Source organism: Equus caballus, chromosome 8 (assembly GCF_041296265.1).
Source record: "Equus caballus isolate H_3958 breed thoroughbred chromosome 8, TB-T2T, whole genome shotgun sequence".
In the NCBI taxonomy this organism is placed as follows: Eukaryota; Metazoa; Chordata; class Mammalia; order Perissodactyla; family Equidae; genus Equus; species Equus caballus.
In genome coordinates, this window is record NC_091691.1 from 24,004,884 (window position 1) to 24,026,622 (window position 21,739).

A 21,739-nucleotide genomic window follows, 5' to 3' on the forward strand; every position below is an offset into this window, starting at 1 on the left:
ACCTCAGCGTGGCCTGACGAGCAGTGCCAAGTCCATGCCCAGGATCTGAACCAGTGAAACCCTGGGCCGGCGAAGTGGAGCATGCGAACTCAACCACTTGGCCATGGGGCCGGCCCCAGGTTGTTCCCTTTAATACAGTTAATTTTATATTATGTGAATCTCACCTCAATTTTTTAAAAAAATGATGGGTAGTCAGGGCCCTGGGAGGTCAATTGTCCGCCCCAAGTCTCCCGAGCTGTCGTTGCTCTCCACAGCTGACATCCCAGGCGCTGCTTGGTGTGAGGCCTAATTTCATTCCAGGCTTCCCTTCTCTCTCCACTCCCCCACCACTGGCTTCCTTTCTGTTGCTCAAACACACCAAACCCATCTCAGCCTCAAGACCTTTGCACTGCTGTTTCTTCTGCCTGGCTGTTCTTTTCCCAGATCCTCCCCAGCCTGGCTCCTCTCCTCACTCAGGCCACAGCTCACATGCTACTTCCTCAGGGAGACCTTAGCTGAATCTCTTACTTAACGTAACCCACCTACCAGTCATTCTCCGTCACCATATTCTTCAGACTATTAGCTATGGCCTCTTAGTGAGTATTGAAATCAGTTTAGTGGGTCTTCATTAACATTTGAAGAAGCTGAAATGAAATGGAACAGAAAATATCTCACAGAATAAGGGTAAATATTCTATGTCAGAACTGTTTTTTGCTGTGTCACAAACTAGTCCAAGTTTATTGGCTTAAAAACAATACCTTTCTTCCACAAGTCTGTGGGTTATCTGGGCTCAGCTGGGCAGTCCTTCTGCTCCACGTGGTATCTGCTGGGGTCACCACGTGGCTGACTTCGGCTGGGAGCTTCTCTTGGGCTAGAACATCCAAGATGGCTTCCCTCCTTTCTGGCCCTCAGTGCTGGCTGCCATTTCTCCTTCATGTGAACTCTCTGTTTCTCCTTGTGGTCTCTCGTCGTTCATTGGCAGCTGGTTCTGTTAAAAGATAAACTGAGACACATTAAAATTTATTTTTTTTTTGAGGAAGATTAGCCCTGAGCTAACTGCCGCCAATCTTCCTCTTTTTGCTGAGGAAGACTGGCCCTGAGCTAACATCCATGCCCATCTTCCTCTACTTTATATGTGGGATGCCTACCACAGCATGGTGTGCCAAGCGGTGCCATGTCTGCACCTGGGATCTGAACTGGTGAACCCTGGGCTGCTGAAGTGGAACGTGCACACTTAATGGCTGCACCACCGGGCCAGCCCCCAAATATTTTTTTTCTTTTTTTTTTTAAAGATTGGCACCTGAGCTAACAACTGTTGCCAATCTTCTTTTTTTTTCTTTCTGCTTTATCTCCCCAAATCCCCCCAGGTATAGTTGTATATCTTCGTTGTGGGTCCTTCTAGTTGTGGCATGTGGGATGCCGCCTCAGCTGGTTTGACAAGCGGTGCCATGTCTGCGCCCAGGATCCGAACTAGTGAAACCCTGGGCCACTGCAGTGGAGCACGTGAACTTAACCACTCGGCCACGGGGCCGGCCCCAGGCCCCAAAATTTTAAGAGTTTATTTGAGCAAAAATCGATTCCAGTCGGGCAGTGCCAAACCAGAAGTGGCAGGAGCCTCTGTGGACAGGAGCCACAGGAAAGGCTCACATAGAGGAAAGCGCAGAAGCAAAGAAAGGAAATTATTGGATGGGCTAGAGCTAAAAGCCTGGTTGGCTGTTTCTGATTGGTTGTCCTTAGTGTTTTGATTTCGTAACCTTGAGGCATTTACAGGGTTAGATTTTGGTTTGCTTACATAGGCCACCACGGCATTACAGTCACATCAGTCTAATGGCTTTCTTTTTAAAGTAATTTAACAGTATGGTCGTCCCCCCATATCTGAGGGGATATGTTCCAAGACTGCCTGTGGATGCCTGAAACCACGGATAGTACTGAACCCTATATAGACTGTTTTTTCCTATACACACATACCATGATATAGTTTAATTTACCAATCAGGCACAGTAAGAGATAAACAATAACTAATAATAAAATATAAAAATTATAACAATATACTGTATTAAAAGTTACCGTAGATCTTAGCAACTTCAGCGTATGATTGTTTTTCTTTCCTTATTAAGTTGAGAACTTTCACCTTTTCACTTTAAGGGAGCACTTGACGGCTTCTCTTTGGCGCATCTGAATTGCCAGCATCACTACTCGTGCTTTGAGGCCATTATTAAATAAAATAAGGGTGAGTTGAACACAAGCACTGCGATACCATGATAGTCAATCTGATAACCGAGGCGGCTGCTAAGTGATTGACGGGTGGGTAGCGTATACAGCATGGATGCGCTGGACAAAGGGATGATTCACATCCTGGGCAGGATGGAGCAGGACAGCGTGAGATTTCGTCATGCTACTCAGAACTGCACACAGTTTAAAACTTATGAATTCTTTATTTCTGGAATTTTCCATTTAATATTTTCAGACCTCTGTTGACCACAGGTAACTAAAACAGGGAAGAGTGAAACCGCGGATAAAGGGATGATTACTGTACCAAGAGCACAGAGGTGAAAGCCACCAGGTCTCTTAAGGCTGAGGCCCAGGGGCCGGCCCCATGGCCCAGTGGTTGAGTTCGCGTGCTCCGCTTCGGCGGCCCAGGGTTTCAGCTGGTTTAGACCCTGGGTGCGGACGTGGTACCGCTCATCAGGCCATGCTGAGATGGCATCCCACATGCACAACTAGAGGCACTCACAACTAGAATAGACAACTATGTGTTGGGGGGCTTTGGAGAGAAGAAGAAGAAGAAAGAAAGAGAAGATTGGCAACAGATGTTAGCTCAGGTGCCAATCTTTTAAAAAAAAAAAAAAGCTGAGGCCCAGAACAAGCACAGTGTCATTTCCATCGTGTTCTCTTGGTCAAAGCAAGTCATAAGACACTCCCAAGTTCAAAGAAAGAAGAAATAGACTCTACCTCTTGATTGAGGAGTGGCATGTGCATAACAAGAATGATGTTTGCCAAATTGTTGGCAGACATCTTTGCAGACAATCTACCACAACTGTTTTTTGAAAGTTTTACTTCAGTTTAATAACCATGCACGTGTGTTCACTGGGCCACGCAGCGAACATATTTCTTGCTGAGTCACAGTCAAAAGATCTGAAAAACACGCTTCTTTCACATCCCTTTTAAAATTTCTTCCATAGCACTTAGTACTCTCTGAACCTAATTTATTATACATCTCCCCCATTAGAATATAAGTTCTCGGGGCCAGCCCCGTGGCATAGTGGTTAAGTTCACGTGCTCGGCTTCCATGGCCCAGGGTTCAAAGGTTCAGATCCCCAGCGAGGACCTAGTACCACTTGTCAAGCCATGCTGTGGTGGCATCCCACATAAAATGGAGGAAGATCGGCACAGATATTAGCTCAGCAACAATCTTCTTCAAGCAAAAAGAGGAAGATTGGCAACAGATGTTAGCTTAGGGCCAATCTTCCTCAAAAAAAATAAAGAATATAACCTCTCTGAGGGCAGGGACCTTGTCTGTCCTGTTCATGGCTGTATCCTCAGCACCTAATAGGGCCTGGCATTTAATGGGTGCTGAATAAACATCTGTGTTGTTGAATAGGAAATAATAGCTATCATTTATGAGTGCAGAGCACTTAAAAGCATTATCTCATTAAACTTATTCCACACATACACAGTTGAGCTCCTACTGTGTGCTGGTGAAATAACAATGAACAGAATAGACCATAATTTCTGCCCTCACAGAGTTTACATTTTGCTATGATGCTAGAACAGTACCAAGCAGATTTGTTGATACTTTTTTGACAGATAAGGACGCTGAGGGTCAGAGAGGTCAGGCAATTTGCCCAAGGTCACACAGCTAATAATTTCACCCTGATACCTGGCTCTTTTCCACTCTGCCACAGATGTTGGGTTTTACCCAGAGATGGGCCTGACTGGTTACAAATCTCAGTTCCTGCAATTGCTTCCCTGAAGGATCGAACTTCTCTTTTGGGAATCAGACACACGGCAGTGGGAAGAGGCAAGTCCCATGACCTCAGAATCCCTGCCTGGCCCCACCCCCAGCCCCCGACTCTGTGACGACGGCTCACACCTGGGGTGTTGCAGATTTGAGCCACAGGTCTCAGTCACCCCCCACTGTCTTATCAGCATGTGACATCCCCAAGTGGCTGGGGCTTGCAGGCCTGGCAAAGAATGCAGCTCGAACAAAAATAAACCTGCCACATTCCTTGGCAGCCCCCTGCCCCTTCCCGCTCTCCAGCCATCCATCCTCACAGCAGAGTCTGCCAGGGAAGGCGGAGAGAGGGAGAGCAGGGAGGAGGAAGCTGGTGCTGCTGCAGTCCAACCCCGAGAAAGAGAGGGAGAGGGGAAGAGAGGAAGAGAAAGAGAGAGAGAGATCACCTTATATGGGAGCGTGCGCAGACAATGTGTGGCAATGGCTTAGAGGGCAGCAGAGGTCAGATACCAGACAGATGGAAGAAATTAAACATGGGACAGAGCGTGTTCCTGGGCCCTGAAAACAGCTCTTGTTTCACGGCGAGTTCGCACAAAGCCTGGCCCGCTTTCCTTTTTTGCCTAAGTGGAGCAAGATGTGCGTCCTGAGCTCTCCATGACTTTGAGGTGGGCCCCCAAGTCTGGCTTGGCAGAGGTCTCAATCCTTTAAAGTCATTTCTTTGACGAACAAGATTCGTCTCTGGAATTAACAAGGAAAAGACTGGGGCCTCTTTCCCAAGATTTTCCAATATTTCTCCAAAGCACATAAATTAGTAGTTAATGAGTAAATACCCCTTCATTTCTCATTCATTCATTCAACAAACAGTGAGGACCAATTATGCCCCAGGCTCTGAGCCAGACGCTGGGAAGACAGTGTTGTTATTGATGATGATGATGACAATAGTTACTATTTGTTGATTTGCACTCATCTGATAAATATTTCAATTCATAACAGTTTACTAATATGTTTCACTTTCTACTCGTTGGCAATACAGAACATTGATCTAGAATCATCTGGTCCCTGCCCTTGTGGAGATTGCAAGTGGTGTGGAGGAGACTAGAAATGACAAATGTTGAACAAGTGATCCCATTGGACCTTCACAACAGCTTTTTGAATTAGCTACCATCACTATCTCCATTTAATACAGGGTTTTTCAACCGCAGCACTATGGACATTTTGGGCTGGATCATTCTTTATTGTGCGTGTATGTGTTTGTGTGTGTGTGTGTGTGTGTGTGTGTGTGTTGGGGCTGCTGCACCATGCGCTGTAGGATATTTAGCAACGTCCCTGGCCTCCACCCACTAAGCATCAGTAGCAATGACCCTTTCTCCCTCAGGTTCCTCCAGCTGTGACAACCAAAAAACATCCCCAGACATTGCCAAATGTCCCCAGGGGACAAAATCACTCCTGGTTGAGAACCACTGATTCAACAGACAAGGAAGTCAAGGCTCTGGGTGGGTTAAGAAACTTCCTAAAGGTCGTACTACTGACAAATAGGACTTATACCCTAGTCATTCTGATTCCAAGGCCCGTGGGCCTAACCATTACAATGTGAAACCCTGTTTCCTTGACAACAGATGACTGTGGTTTTGGATGGTTGTAGACTTCATTAGCTCATTCCACAAAATGGAAGTCATCTGTGCTGGTTCAGATCCTCTGAGGAGGAGACACCAAGGTGGGCTTAGACTTGCAAGACATTTACTGAGGATTTTTTTATTTATGCCTATGAAGCATAAGGGGGAAGGGAGTGAGAGCAGGCAGGAGAGAATTCAGACTGCAATGCTGGTCTGATGCCTGTGGAAGGAGAGGGGGAGGGAAGGAGTGGGCAGGAAGACCTTGAAGAGCAGTGCAGTCCTGAGAAGGTTTCGGCCATACTCACCGGGAGTTCCTGAGCCAAAGTCAGCCGTAAGAGGAATCCCAGGTCAGGCAGCCGTGGGGCTGCACTAGCACCCGCACTGTGCTCACTCATTGGTTGGGAGCAGCCTGGGCCTTGGCATGAACTTGGTGGATCGAGAGTGGTAGGAACTAGGGCTGTCAGTCAACCATGCTCTTCACAGCAGAATCTCTCAAAGGAGTTCTGAGCGGTGCACCCCATGGCTGCCACATCATCAGAGAAGTGCTGCCCAGTAGTTACATTAGCCTTAAGGCAAGAAGACACAAAAAGCACCAGAGATGCAGCGGGTAAAAAAGCCAGGCTGGCATCTTTTAAGCAAAAGGGTCCATTTTCCTTGCAATGTCTCAAGTTTCTTGGTGATCTTCAAAGTCAGCTCTCACTTGGGTACAACCAGCAAGGAGGCAAAGAGCACAGCCTTGAGGGGCTACCGTGTAGCTTGTGGATGTGGGCACTCTCTGAGCCTTGGTTTCCCCGCTCTGCATAATGGAATTAACCTGCCTTATCTCATAGGGCTGATGTGAGGATTGAATGAATATTTATGGAACTGCTTTTCAGGAGAAGATGGAAGTCCTCCTGCACAAACTTTCTGCCCATCCCTTGATTTTGTATGAATCTCTCCCTGCTAGCCTCTCATCCTTCAAACTAAGATTCATCTTGGCACCCACACGGGGACAACAAACCAGCATCCCCACGACTAAGTTCGACAGATAGACAAGCTGTCTTTGGCTCACAGGGTGCTAAACAAACAAACAAATAGGGTGAACCATTTGAAAACTGAGATATTTCAAGATGAGGCCAATCAAAACCAATGAGATTCAATTCCATTTGTTGGGACTGTCTGGATTTCTGGGTTCCCTTGAAAATTTAGGAAATCTGGATATACTGTGTGGCAGATTGGCTGGAGCTGAGAAGAGGCTGCCTGCTTCAGATGGACACGTTACTGTCCAGTTTGCCACAGTCCCCACCACTCCCTATCATATGTGATCCTGCAACCAGTGTCAGTTACTGATTATCATCATAGTCATGCTGTCATTTTTCTTGGAATAATATTCCTTTGTCTTATTTATTTATCAAATGGGAAAGGTAGACAACGACGCCTATGATCTTTCTTGTACCTGTCCCACTTCACCCTCTTACATTGCTGCCTGGCATCAGCAGCATCCAAGTTTACCTTTAAGCTTGTCATTCTTTTAAGCCTTTCTGGAATCCCCTGCCTAAAATTATCCCTGTGGTTTCATAAGAATCCTTCATATTTTTATTTCCCTTCAGTTCACAAAGCACTGTCATTCACTTCTTCCAACAACCCAAGAGGCACATATTATTGCCTCCATTTTAGAGAAGAGCTGAGTCCTGGAGAAATGAAGTGGTTTGCCAAGGACATAGATGGCAGAGGAAAGTCCTTCTGACATTAAGTCCAATACTTTTTTCATTACCCTAGGTTCTAAAGTGTATTACAACTTTTAGTTACAAAAGACAAAAAGTTAACTGAGACTTGCTTAAACAAAAAATGCAACTTATTAGCTTATGCAACTGGGCGACCAAAAGGAGCCATGGGCTTCAAGAACAACTGGATCTAGGAGCTCAAACGTTGTCCTCAGGACTCTGTCAATCCTTCTCCATCTCTCTGTTCTACTCTTTACTCTGTTGGCTTTGTTCTAAGGCAGCCTCTCCCCTCATGATGGCAAGACAGCTACTTGCAGCTCTAGACTTCATCCTAGTAGCTTCCAATCCAACTGGAAAGAAAAGTTCTCCTTCCAGACAGTCCCAACAAGCAGAATTGCGTCTCACTGGTCCTGATTGGCCTGATCTAGTCATGTGCCCGCCCATGAGCCAATCACTGGCCAGAGCAATGTGGTGTTCTGATTGGTCAGACTCAGTCATGTGATCACCTCTAAATAAGAAGGTGGGATTAGCTACACCCAAATAGGAGCTGGAATGGAGAAGGGGTGACTCCCCAAACAAAAAGCAGGTATTGTTATTAGAAGGGGGGACAATGATGGACAGGCCAAAAAAACAGATATCCATTACACCCAGAATCTTCCCTACTTCTCACTCCTTCTCTCTAGCCTTCCAGTATACACTAGTCTTCTCCTCGACCCCAACCTGCCCTGCCTTTGTTCCTGGGACCTGCCCTTCCTCTCATTGGAAGGCTGTCCTTGTATCCTCTCTCCTCATTCAAATCGATTTCAAGACCCAGGTTAAGCCTCCCCTATTCAACCGTTCAAGGCTACAATGAAATCGTTTTTCTGGGAACTCCTAGTACAGAGAGAATCTGAACCATATACAGCAGCACTCAGCTCCATAGCTGTTGAATGAATGAATGAGGAGATAATCCGCACCAACTGCAATAATTAGAAAAAAGAGGCGAGAAGGAAAGAAACAAAAATGTTAGTGGTAGCTATCCTGACGGGTTATGGGTAATTCTGGGTTTATTCCTTTCAGTATTTTCTACAATTAAACAACAACGACAACAAAATGATAATAGTGAGATGGAAGTAATGTGAGTCTGGTTTAAACAGCTAGATTATAAGCAAGGTGGGGGTAAGGACCAAGTGTTGATCCTGTTATAGCCCCCTAACTCCCAACAGCGGGGCACACACAGTGTAAGAGCCAGTTAGAGCTCATTGGGAGCTAAATTAACAGCAATCCAGGCTTATAACAGAGACTGTTGATTCCCTTCCCAGAAGCCAGTCCCCCTTTCCTCTTTCAGATGCTCCAAACCCCGGTTTCGTGCAGTGTCCTCCCACCTCCTCCTCACTGCAATGTGCTTCATCGAAGCAAACCCAGCCCCAACCCCTGCACTAGAGGGTAAATCCTAAATCCTGTTGGGTCTAAGCCAGGGTTTCTCAACCTCGGCACTACTGACATTTGGGGCAGGATAATTCTGCAGACGTTGAGTTGCTGCATGAGCCACCTTGGAGTTTATTTGATATATGAAGTAAAATTTTCCTTAATGTTTAAGTGTTCAAGCTAATTTGAGTCATGCCGTTCTATTACAGTGTGTTAACCAACCCAGGGGTCTGTAAAAAGGCCTTGCATACACATATGAATAAAACGACCATTAAAAACAGTGATTTGCTGGGTGGTTGGGGGTGGATATCAGAATCTAGAGCTGGGGACAGGTGTATCATTTGAGAGTCCCTTTTGAGTATCACTACTGATCAAAAGCTATTCCAATTCCAGGAATAACTGCTAATAACCTGTGCAGATGCTGAGGCAGAGAGGGGGGCTTAATTCCTTCTGCAAAACAAGGAGCAATATTTGGCCTAGAACCCACTATGTCCTATCACATGAAAATTGCCGCAAAACACCAAGTTCTGTAGTTTTTAGGCTAATATTTCTTGGAGTTCACCAAACAGCCTCTAAGACGGAGCTGATTAAGAAAATTCTGGGGCCGGCTCCATGGCCGAGTGGCTAAGTTTGTGTGCTCTGCTTTGGTGGCCCAGGGTTTTGCCAGTTCGGATCCTGGGCGCGGATATGGCATCAGGCCATGTGAGGTGGTGTCCCACATATCACAACCAGAGGCACTCACAACTAGAATATACAATTATGAACCGGGGGGCTTTGGGGAAAAGAAGAATTAAAAAAAGAAGAAGATTGGCAATGGCAACAGATATTAGCTCGGGTGCCAATCTTTAAAAAAAAAAAAAGAAAAGAAAATGCTGAGCCAAGTGGCATAACCTCTAGAAGCCTCAATTTGCTTATCTGTAAGCTGGGGAGAACAAGATGAGAATCTTCTGATGTTGAGGATCAGAAAATACTTCCTGAATCATAAAGCAGGTAATGGGTTATCAATACTAAGCAGACCAGATATACAGCAGTGTGGGGAATGAATTGAGGATTGGTGTGACCAAAATTGTCAGTCTATTGTTTATATGTGGCCTTAAGTTTCTTATGCCTCTGAGGCTCTGCTTCCTCATCTGTATACTGTGGCAAGGCCTCATTCTGACTGTGCATTGACGATGAAATAAGGCTCCTTGAAAAAGAGAAACATACCACTATTGTTAATTCACTACAGTTTTCTGGCTCCAGGTCGGACAATAGCAACTCAGCAAACCCGACTTGGAGGCACAGACTCCATAGCGGATGCTGGTGCATCGCTGCCCTCTGCTGGTCAGTAGTGGTGCCACAGATGGTTATAGAGAGAAGAGGGTCCTTGGAGAGGGACCCCTGGGAAACTGAGGTCAGAGAGGGGAAGGGACTTGCCTGAGGGTGTGGAGCTAGCCTTGGACAGAGCATTTGGGACTCCTGAATTTTAGCTCTTTCCAGAGGGAGAAAAACGAGGACTGGAAACTCACCTATTATGGTTTCACGCTTGCTAGGCTTTCAGGAGCTTTACTAGATAGTCTGATTAGGGTTTTTCCTCTCCTGTTCTTCCCTTGCCACCCAACCTGCATGGACCTCCTGTCCTTTTCTTCATACCAAGCCAGCCATCGTTGGCCCTGAGACCAAGAGTTCTGGTCTGGGTGCTTTACAAAAACGATCTCAGATTCTTACAACTGCTTTCTAAGGTGGCCCAGGAAACTAAAGCTCAAAGAGGTAAGACACTTACCCAAGGTCCAATAGCTGGTAAGCATGGGAGTCGGGATCTGAACTCTTGCCCGGGACCCCAAAGCCCACATTCTACCTGCCACCAAAAAACAAAACAAAGCAAAATGTCATGGCAACTTGTGTTGAAGATAGGATTAAAGGTAATGTTGGTTTTTTGAATACTGAGCAGACACATGATGAAACAATGAGAGAGGGAAATCTTTTGAGAACCTACCACATGCCAGTGACATTCACGTACACTAGCTGCTAATTCTTCTATTGACAATTATATGATCTTGAATCCCGTCCACAATATTGAGGCACGAATGAGGAAACTGACTTCAAAGAGGTTAAAAAATTTGCCTGAGGTCACTCAGCGAAAGCCAGCATTCAGACTCTCGAATCTTCCTGTTTGCTATTAGTATACAAATAAATTATGCTCTCAAATCCACAAATAGAGGAAAGTATATGGTAGTCTGGGTCAGGCTGGCCTGCAGGCTCCCAGCTATGCCACCCCTCAAACTCTCCTGTAAGCCGTTTCCCTCCTGGATGCCTCAGGATTTGAAGCCTTCTTGCTCTGGGTTCCAACCCCACATTCCTGAGCACTACCATGTGCCAGGCCCTGGCTGGGTATGTTATTTCATTTAATTCTTGCGAGAACGCTGTGAGGTAGATAGTGATTATTATCCCCATTTTCAGATGAGCAAACTGAAGCTCCGAGAAGTTATCTTGCTCAAGTGTGCAGGCGAGCCCAGGTGTTGATAGTTTGCTAACATTCTATGTGATATTGTCTTCACGGTCATATTTTCCCCCATTTGCAGACAGGAAAACAGTTACAGACAAGTGAAAATGACTTGCCTCAGGGCCTTTGCACTTGCTGTTCCCTCTGCCTGCCATGCTCTTCCCAGACATCCCAGTGCCTTGCTCCCTCATCTTCTTAAGGTCTTCACTTAAAAGTCATCTTCTCAGGGAGGCCTTTTCTGATCACGCTATTTAAAAGTTCAACCCCCACTCTTATATCTCAATGACAAGAAGACTCAATTCAAAAGTGGGCAAGGGACTTAGCCATTTCTCTGAGTAGATATACAAATGGCCAATGAGCACATAAAAAAATGCTCAACACCTAATGATTTGCATTAGGGAAATGCAAACCAAAACCATATAAGATCCTACTTCTTACCACTAGGATGGCTATTATTTACAAAACGGAAAATAGCTGTCAGCAAGGATGTGGAGAAATTGGAACCCTTGTACACTTCTGGTGGAATGTAAAATGGTGCGGCCACTGTGAAAAACAGTTTGTCAGTTCCTCAAAAAGTTAAACATATGACCTAGCAATTCCACACTTAGGTTTTTACTCAAAAGAATTGAAAACAGGAACTCAAATACTTGTACCAGAATGTTCACAGTAACATTATTCACAGTAGCCAAAGGTGGAAACAACTCAAGTGTCCATCAACTGATGAATAGACATATGAAATGTAATATATCCATCCAACAGAATACTATTCAGCCATAAAAAGGAATGAACTACTAATACATGCTAAAATGTGGATGAACCTCAAAAACATATTGTGAAAGAGGCCAGTCACAAAAGACCACATAGTATATGATTCCATTTATGTGAAATGCCCAGAATAGGTAAATCCACAAAGACAGAAAGAAAACTGGTGGTTACCAGGGACTTGTAAATCCATAGAAACAGAAAGCAGGTTGGTGGTTGCCAGGGGTTGCAAGGGAGGAGAAAACGGGGGGGTGACTGCTAATGGGAATGGGTTCTCCTTTTGGGGTGATGAGAATGTTTTGGAACTAGAGAGAGGTGTTGGTTGCACAACATCGTGAATGCATGAAATGCGACTGAATTGTTCACTTTCAAATGGTTAATTGTGTGTTGTGGGAATTTCACCTCAATTTAACCAGTAAAGTTCAACTCCAAACACATCTTATCTTCCTTTCCTGCTTGATTTCTCTCTGTAGGACATATGGCCCTCTCACACACTGTCTATACAACTTACTTACCTACTGTTCATCCTGTTTCTTTAGGATATAAGCTCCAAGAGGGTAGGGATTTTGGTCTCTTTTGTTCACTCACAAATCCCCAAAAAGTCCCTGGTGCTCAGTAAATATTTGTTGGATAAGTGAATTAGACAGAGTGTGGTGATGAAGGAGAGTCTCACCCCCGAGTCTTCCACCCCTGGCTCTAATCTAATGGGCTCTTGATCATCAAGCATGTTAACAATAATCCTCAACCTGGGCTCTTTTTTTCCTAAGGAGCAGAATCCACAGGTTCTCACTCGGCTCAGCCCTCTGAGCTCTCTGTGGAGAGTTGGAGAGCAGAGGGGCAGGAGAGAAGACAATGAATCCATCACGATGTGGAGAAGCACTGCTCTGCTGCTCTGTGGCTTCCCACAGAAACTTATCGTAACCTCAAACCACTGCTCCGAGGCCATCCTATCCCCCAGCCAGGAGGACATCATCCCAGCCGCTGCATGGTGGCTCTTCAGAGGGGAGGAAGGAGTCAATAACCATTTACTGAACAGCTCTTCTGGCATAGCACTGTACCAGGCACATGGCCAAATTACAAATGAAAGATATAATCATTCATTCATTCATGTGGTTATCAAACATCTGTTGACCACCTACTGTGTGCCAGACTCTGTGCCTTGCACTGTTGCCCTTGATTTCACAGTTTACAATTGAATTTCTAGTTTAGGTGCCAACACTGTGTAAACCCAGGTTTCTCAGATCAGCACCACTGACATTTCAGACTAGACAATTCTTTGTCATGGTGGGGTTGAGCTGTGTGTTGTAGGATGTTTAGCAGCATCCATGGCCATTAGAAGCCGTTAGCATTCCCTCAGTCATGACAACTAAAAATGTCTCCAGATGTTGCCAAATGTCCCTGGAGCTGCACCGTCACTCCTGTTTGAACCACTGGTCCAGATAAGTATGTATATTTTTCCCAAACGCAGATAGAACCACAATTATCAGAGAGAAAAAATGCATTCAAAATTATTTTTGCTGTTTGATCTTTCCTGTCCCTGTCTTTCTCTCTGTGTCTCTGTCTCCCTCTTTCTGTCTCTCTCTTTGTCTCTCTCTGTCTCTCTTTATATATATATACTTTCTCTTGCTAGTTAAATTGGAAAGGGAGAGCACAATGACAGCTAACATTTGTAAAGGCACATAGTGTTAATTTTAGTTATAATAATAATTATTATGAAGCAGTACCATGGTCAACACTTTAAGTCTCTCATCTTAAATACTCTCACAACAACCCTCTGAAGAAGAAACCATTAATGCCCATTTTACAGATGAAGAAATCGAGGTTCAGAGATGTTAACTTGTCTAAGGCCACACTGAACATATGTGGGCAGAGCTGGGGTTCAATTTCAGCTCCATATGACTCAAGAGCATGAGCTCCTCACCACCAAACTACATATTCCCAGCCCCTGGCACAGAGCCTTGCACATACTAGGTGATCTGATCAATAAATATTTGTTGTCTAAATGAATGAACAAAATAATGGGGAAAGGATTGTGAGAAAGGCCTGGAGAAGCATAGGCTGCTTCTTTGGAGCTTGATGTTCAGGAAGGACATGTATTATCTTACTTCTTTCCATTATTCATCCAGCCATTGATACATTGATCTCTCCACTGATCCATCCATTCATTCACCAAACATTCCCCGAACACATAGGTTGTGCCTGGCACCTAGGAGAGATTCTGGTTTCAAGATCTCATAGTCGAGCAGGAGACACGGGATGCATTCAGACACAACTGCAACATCACATACAAGGTAATATCTTTGTCATGAAGATGCACCTAGATGCTGTACTAGTCAAGACTCTTTTGGTTGAAAGTGATAGGAATGTCTACTTAAACTGGCGTAAGCCAAAAAGGGAAGTTAGTGGCTTCTGAAACTAGTCAAGGCTACATGCATGGCTTGATCAAGATGTTCAAATGATGTCATCATCAGGAATCACTCCGTCATTTACCTCTGGATTTCTCTGAGTTAACTTTACTCCCTGCTGGCAAGATGGCCGCCAACAGCTTTAAGCCTCTATCCTACCAACTTAGCAACTCCAGCCTAAAGAGAGCACCACTTTTTCAATAATTTTAACCAAAGTTGCAGGACTCTTATCAGACCAGCTGGATTCATGTATCCACTCCTGAACACAGCACAGCAGCCATGGTGAAGTGGTGCTCTGATTGTCCAGAACTGGGTCCTGGGTCCACCCCTGGGGTCTTTGGATGGGGACAGCTCAATGTGAACCAAATCAACTGAGAATGTAGAAGGCATAGTTCTGCCAAAGGAAAACCAGAAGAGAAAGTAAAGCCAGACATCAAAACCAACAGATGTCTACGCCAGGTATAATGGGAATTTAAAGGGGAGAGCAATTTCTTTTAGCTAGTGGATCAGGGAAGGCTTTGTGGATCTTGTGAAATCAGTGACCTTTGAGGATATCTAGAGACCCAGCACATTTCCAGGACACATAGCCTAGGAGATTGTCAGAGCAATACTCCATCCTTGAGACTCTGATCTTCAGATGCCCTCATCAGTGCCAAGCTAGATAGACCAAATTGTATGGGCCCATTCCCTCTGGAAAAACACAAACAGATCATTTTATCTGTATATCCCTGGGAAAATAAATTCTTTTCTATGGAGCTCTTCCCTGGCTGGGCTGTTTCATCTGCCTTATAGCTGTCCAGGTTCCCTGTGAACACAAAGATTTCCTTTCACGTTTGGGAGAGGTTCCAGGTCAGAGGACTGTTTCATCGGTACCAGTGGCATGAACTCTTGTTTGCCCTTCAATATCCATTCTCCTTTCTCAATAAAAGTAAGAGGATCCTTGTTTTTAAGCAAGGAACATGGTTGAACAGAAATAAGGACTACATTTCCCACCTCCCTTTGCAAGTAGGTATGGCCATGTGACTAAATTCTGACCAATGTGCTGCAAGTGGCAGTGACAGGTCATGTCCTTGAAGGGAGGAACATGCCCTTTCTTTCTCCTTTCCTTCTTTTGCCAGACTTCTGTTTGGAATTTGATCCTAGTGGGGAGCCATTTTGGACCATGCCAATAGGGGCAAGACTCTAGAGATGGCAGATCTGGGTCCCTGGATGAATTCATTGCTCAGAGCTGCCATACCAGCTCTAAGACCATCTTCATCCAGACTGTATGTGAGAAAGAAATCAATTTCTATGTTATTTAGGTCACTGTTATTTGGGATCTCTATTGCATGCAGTTGAACTCATATCCTAACTGATATAATGCCTGTATCTGGACATTGCGAATGTCCTTAGGGAAGAGAAAGGGAAGAAATAAAGATGCTACACCCTTGATAAATGCTAGTACAAGAGAGCACTACCTCATTTAATCATCAGGAAAACATAAAATAGGCATTATCAGCCCCTTTTACAGATAGGGAAAGTGAGGCTCCGGGAAGTTAAATACCTTTCTCCAAGTCACATAGAAGTGGCAGAGTTGTGATATGAGCTCAGAACCACTTATTTAAATTAACTCCAGAGAATAATTTTCACAATAAGGATGTAGCTCTCATGGAATCTTCTAGAAAAGCTATGGCCTCAGGAAGGGCAAGAATCAGAGTGGTTCCAGGGACCACATCATTTAGAGCTGGAGAAGAGAACTTTCACTCTAGTCCTCTTCTTTTTACTTGATCCTTTAGTGTCTTTGTCTCTTAATTAATATTCCTGATAGAGAGATCCCAGTTGGCCACTTGCCAGCCAATGGTCTGGCTCTCCTGGGCAGATGCAGGTCCTGGTCCAATCAGCCATGGTTAGGGATATAAAGGCCTGCTGATTTCAGGTTGAGCTAAAAGGAGAAGTTAGGCATGGCAGAAAAGTCTATTAATCTCTGCTATAATTAAATATTTGAATATTGGGTTATTGAACCTGGGTATAGAGTAACCACTCTCCTTGTCTTCTAAGAGCTTATATCCTCTTCTTCTTCTTGATACTATTACTAATAACATTTCATTATTAATTAATAGTGGCAACTCACTGGACAGTATTTTATGTACCAAGGATGGAGCTTTTAATGAGTAATCTCATTTAATTCCCTTAAAGAAAATCAGTCAGTCAGACACTTTTCATCATATATGGCAGCCTTAGGGGCATTGGGGATTTAAGAGGTGTGCTCTGGGGAAAGAAGTATAACTATTCAACTTTCACTTAATCAGAGACACTAAGTGGTAGGTGGAGTTGTAAAGGAAGGCAAGGCCCTGGGCAGGCAGATGCTAAGTGGGAGACTGTTCCAGGCATAAGGGAAATGGGGGTGGGTATGAAAAAAAGCAAGAGAGAGAGAGAGCCAAGGGAAATCTGGTTTGACTGGATAAAATGGACAGTGAGTTTTGGTAAGAGCAATGAAATGGGCAGGGACAAGTACAGAGATCTTCAAATCATGGACTCTACCACCACCCGCTCCTTCTTCCAGCAAGTGAGCAGAACAAGGGTGCTCTCCCTACCCTCTTCCAGGGCCTCCAGAGACCCTGAGCTCAGCCTCCTGGCCTGCCCCTGGGCTCTGGCTCTCACTTCCTGTTTCCTGTACTGCTCTATCCCATGTCCATGTGTCTAGCTTCAGCCTGGTGACCTGACCCCTGTTCCTGCCCCTTCCATTGGCTTCTTCATTTGGCTTGGAGCCCTTGAGCTGGATTGAGACTACCCTGATGAATGCCACGTCACTGGCTCAACAAAAAGGGCCAAAGTGAGTCAACATCTTTGACATGAAGGTGATATCAGTTTGGTGGAGGCCAAGACAATGAGGCTGTGTTTTGGTTAAGTTTGTTTGATTGTGAGTAATAAATACTCAGTCACATTGTCACCATGATATAGTAGGAAATATATATTTGGTCGCAGCGCCTGGTTCCTGACACAGAGCTCCTAAATCCTTTGGAATTTTCTGAGTGACAGGAGCATCTTTTGTCCTAATGAGGCGACTCTTGGTGGTCTTCTGGATAGCTTCAAAATGAGGGGTGGTTACCAAAAAGACCAAGCCATGATTAGAGGCTTGGAACTTTCAGTCCCATCCCCCATCCTCTGGGTAGGGAAGAGGGGCTGGATATTAAGTTAATAATTGGTCATGCCTACATGATGAAGCTTCCATAAAAATCCCTAAACTGTGGAGTTCAGAGAGCTTCGGGGTTGGTGAACACATGCATATGCTGGGAGGGTAGCACCCCTCAACTCCATAGGGACAGAAGCTCCTGTGCTCGGGACCCTTCCAGATCTCGCCCTATGTACCTCTTCATCTGGCTGTTCTTCTGTATCCTGTATTATATCCTTTATAATAAACCAGTAAGTGTGTTTCCCTGAGTTCTGTGAGCCATTACAGCAAATTCTTGAACCTGAGGAAGGGGTTGTGGGAACTCCCGATTTGTAGTCCAGTCAGACAGAAATGTGGGTAACCTGGGGACCCAGTACTTGGGATTGGCATTTGAAGTGGGCACAATCTTGTGGGACTGAGCCCTTAACCTGTGGGGTCTGTGCTAACTCCAGGAAGTTAGTGTCATAATTGAATAGTAGGACACCCAGTTGGTGTCCAGAGAGTTGGAGAATTGGTTGATGTGGAAAACCCACACATTTGGTGTCAGAAGTGGTGTGAGCGTTGAGGGAGACGGAGCTTTCTCCTTTTAGTCGCACAAGGGTTCGTTATGCACACGCTCAGAGAGAAATATGGAAAATAGGATTTCACGGGGAAAAAAAAGCCAGAAATGTAATTGGGTCAGTCTTCTTGGAGTCCAGAACGAGGGAGGAATTCTTTATTCAGAATCACTCTAGGGACCTTGGAGCCGGTGGGTCTTCATGCCACAGCCCCACCCTCAGCTCCACTCTGTCTGCTCTCTCTCTCTGCTTCTGCTTTTTGTCTCATGTGCTAAATTCCCATCTATTCAGCATAATTTTATTTTTATCTTTTAATTTTTTTTGAGGAAGATTAGCCCTGAGGTAACATCTGCTGCCAGTCCTTCTCTTTTTGCTGAGGAAGACTGGCCCTGAGCTAACATCCGTGCCCACTTCCTCTACTTTTTATATGTGGGATGCCTGCCACAGCATGGTTTTCCAAGCAGTGCTATGTCCGCACCCGGGATCCGAGCCGGCCAACCCTGGGCCGCCGAAGCCGAATGTACGAACTTAACCACTGCACCACCAGGCCAGCCCCTTGGCATAAGTTTATTCTGTTTTCCCCCTCTGTTCTCTGTAACAGAATGCCCTGTTGAAATTAAACTAATGGCTTTTATCTCTACTTTAATGAGAGAGATGGTAACTCACTGATATAAGGAAGGTATTTCCTTTCCCAAGGGTAACGAATTCAGATTTTGCCTTAAAAAAGAAGAAGCTATCAAGCACATGTGGATAGCCTGGTAGGTTAAAAAAAAAACAACAACAAAAAACACCCAACAACTTGGTTCCTCAAAAAATTAAACATAAAATTACCATGTGATCTAGCAATTTCATTTCAGGTTATATACCCAAAAGAATTGAAAACAGGATGAACAGAAATTTGTACACCCATGTTCATAGCAGCATTATTTCCAATAGCCAAAAAGGTGGAAGCTATCTAAATCTCCATCAGTGGGTGAATGGATAAACAAAATGGTATATACAAAATGGAATATTATTCAGCTTTAAAAAGGAATGAAATTCTGACACGTTACAAAAATGGATGAACCTGGAAGATATTATGCCAAGTGAAATAAGCCAGACATAAGAGGACAAATATGGTCTGATTTCCTTCTATGAGGCACCCAGAGTAGTCAAACTCATAGAGACAGAAAGTAGAATGGTGTTTGCCAGGGGCTGGGAGGGAAGGAATGGAGGGGTACTGTTTAATGGCTACAGAGTTTCTGTGTGAGATGATGAAAAAGTTCTGGAGATGGACGGGGCTTATGGTTGTACAATGTGAATGTACTTGATGCCACTTAAAAATGGTTAAAATAGTAAAATTTGTTATGTATATTTTACCACAGTTTTTTAGAAAAGCTTTTGGGTTTTGGAAAGTTAGAGGTAGTCAACCCATCCGTTATTCAAGTGAGAGCATCTCTTGTGTTAACTGGTCTAAAGGAGAAGTTGGCAGAACTCGCACAGGGAATGAGGAAAGGGAAGGGAATTGAGACTTGGGTATACAAGGTCGCAGATACTGAGCCACATTCCAATATTATGGTTCAGGGTATGACCAGGAGATGCCAGGGAAAGGACACCAAGGAAAAGATGACAAAGGGGGTGGCCTGCCGAGGTGCTGGACCTAAAATGCATCCCAGCACCCAAGCAGTCTGCCTCTTGGCACTTGGGTCCCCGCCTGTCTCTGCTTCAGGGATGCTGTCCAATATCTTTGATTACCACAGAAATTCTATCTCTGTCCGTTCTGTGCTTCAGAGATGTTGTCTGCCAGCCTCCTGATGAACTTTATAAGGGTTCCCCAGCAATGCTTAAATCACAATGCTTTGGCCATGAGTAAAAGAAAGCCCAGTTAAAATGGCTTAAACAACGGGGTGAATGAATAAGTCCCAGGAAGGATGGATCAAGAGTTAGTTAACTCAGCAGTTCCAACAAATTCTTTCCTTCATTCTGCTCTGCCATCCTGAGCATGTCACATTAGAAAGACCATTTCTTCTCATGCTTCTTTCTTAGGAATGAAATCTTTCTTTTGAAGACCCTAACAAACTTTCCCTCGTGCTTCAGTGGCCAAAATGGGTTTTCATACCCATTCCTACCTAAAGTAGTCACCCATTGGTAGAGCAGGATTAACATGATACCCCTGAGCAGGGGATAGAGTTATCTTGCCTGAGGGTTTGAAACCTGAACAAAATTGGAGATTCTGTTAGCAAAGAAAAGGAGAATGGATTTTGGATGGGCAACCAAAAATGTCTGCTACACCCTCGGATACAATAAGCTCTGGGGCTTAATGGGCACTTGGGAGGGGTTGTTTTGGACTTGCTTTTCTCATGAACTAGTGGGTGAGAGTATGAGTTCCTATACTCTGGGTCAGAGATGGCTCACCTCCAGATTTCATTCCAGCTTGTGGGAAGGAGAAAGAGAAGAGTGGAGGGCATTCTCTTTTCTTTTCTAGGTCATGACCTCAGTACACAGAGTTCTTTCTACTCCTTGGCCCAAGTAAAACCTGGCTCTCCTCTGAGAATCCTGGAGGTCCTCCCCAGAGGATGCTAATCTTTCTTCCACTCTCACAGTGTCCTCCATGCTCCCCAACTCTATTTCCAGATCAATGGTCCTCCATTTTGAGTAAACTCTGAGGTTCATTGCATCTAGCCGTGCCACCTTCTATGCCTTCTCATTGCTGGTGTCTACTAAAACAGTCAACCCTTATTCTCAGAGGACTTGGGCATCTGGCTCATCCTTCCTACCCACCCCAGTTCCTACCACCATATCGATGACTTTAATGACTATTAGGATGACCTAAGACCTGGCCAGCCTCCGGGCCCCTTGGCTCTTCTCCCTCCTCATTCCGTGATCTTCACTCTACTTCAGCCACTGCCTCCCTAGACTGTGTCCGGGACCTCAGTTGCTGCTGGAACTAATCTTCCTCTGAAGTCTGCAACTCCTCTCATTACAGGCTCTGTTCTTTCAGTTATTCCAGGCTTAGCAGTTCTCTGAACTCCAGAATCCCTTGACCCTTCTACTTTCTCCCTCTTAGGACCCTCTTTCCTCCACTTCCTTCCCTATCCAGGATAGATTCCTTGGTCCTCATTTTAGCCACTTTCTTGCCAGTGCCCAAGTAGTGGACATTGTGGATGACACCCCAACATCCACTCCAACTCAGACGATTGGTCCAAACCAGTCATGGTGATTCCCTCTCTCTTGTCAGGGGATGAATAGGCATGTGATTCATTTCCAGAACTAGACGGTAGGGTGAGGTGAAGAGAGGGGGGCTCTGGGCAAGATTTTTCCATGAAAGAGACAAAAGAATTGATGGTCTTTCTTTCTGAGGATGAACTCAACAACAAGGGTGGCAGTCCAGAGAGACAGAAAGAACCTGGACCTTTGATGATGTCGTCAAGCCACTAAATCAACCCCTTTTGAAGTTTGTCCTCTCTCTGCATATCCTATAAATGAGATAATAATTTCTTTCATATTCAAGCCACTTTGAGTCAGGCATTCTGTTACATTCAGACAAAAGCACCTTAAATGACATAATTCTCAGCCCCCAGCAAAAGCAGCCCTCAATCAATGTAAATTTCCTTCTATTCAGTTTTCATATCTGTCCTGCTGAGACTGATGGAGAAAACAACGGGTCCTGGTCCCCTAGAAATCTCAGACACCTTGCTACCGTCTGTCATTAGAAGGAGAACCCCAGTTTCCCCACCCATCCCCAG

The 21,739-nt window shown here is 44.8% G+C and overlaps 1 protein-coding gene across 4 annotated transcripts in view; it reads right to left on the minus strand.

The window, feature by feature from the left end:
• The window catches only part of IFT81 (intraflagellar transport 81), a 185,717-nt gene that overhangs the window by 89,638 nt on the left and 74,340 nt on the right, over positions 1-21,739 (minus strand). Inside the window, exons 3-5 of one of the 4 annotated variants that reach the window (XM_070220199.1) lie at positions 10,420-10,494; positions 738-967; positions 526-623 (exon numbers count right to left, since the gene is read on the minus strand). The gene's annotated coding sequence lies outside the window, so the exon portion shown is untranslated. The remainder of the gene's footprint in view (positions 1-525; positions 624-737; positions 968-10,419; positions 10,495-21,739) is intronic. The other 3 variants (XM_070220198.1, XM_070220200.1, XM_070220201.1) reach the window with 3 other exon arrangements.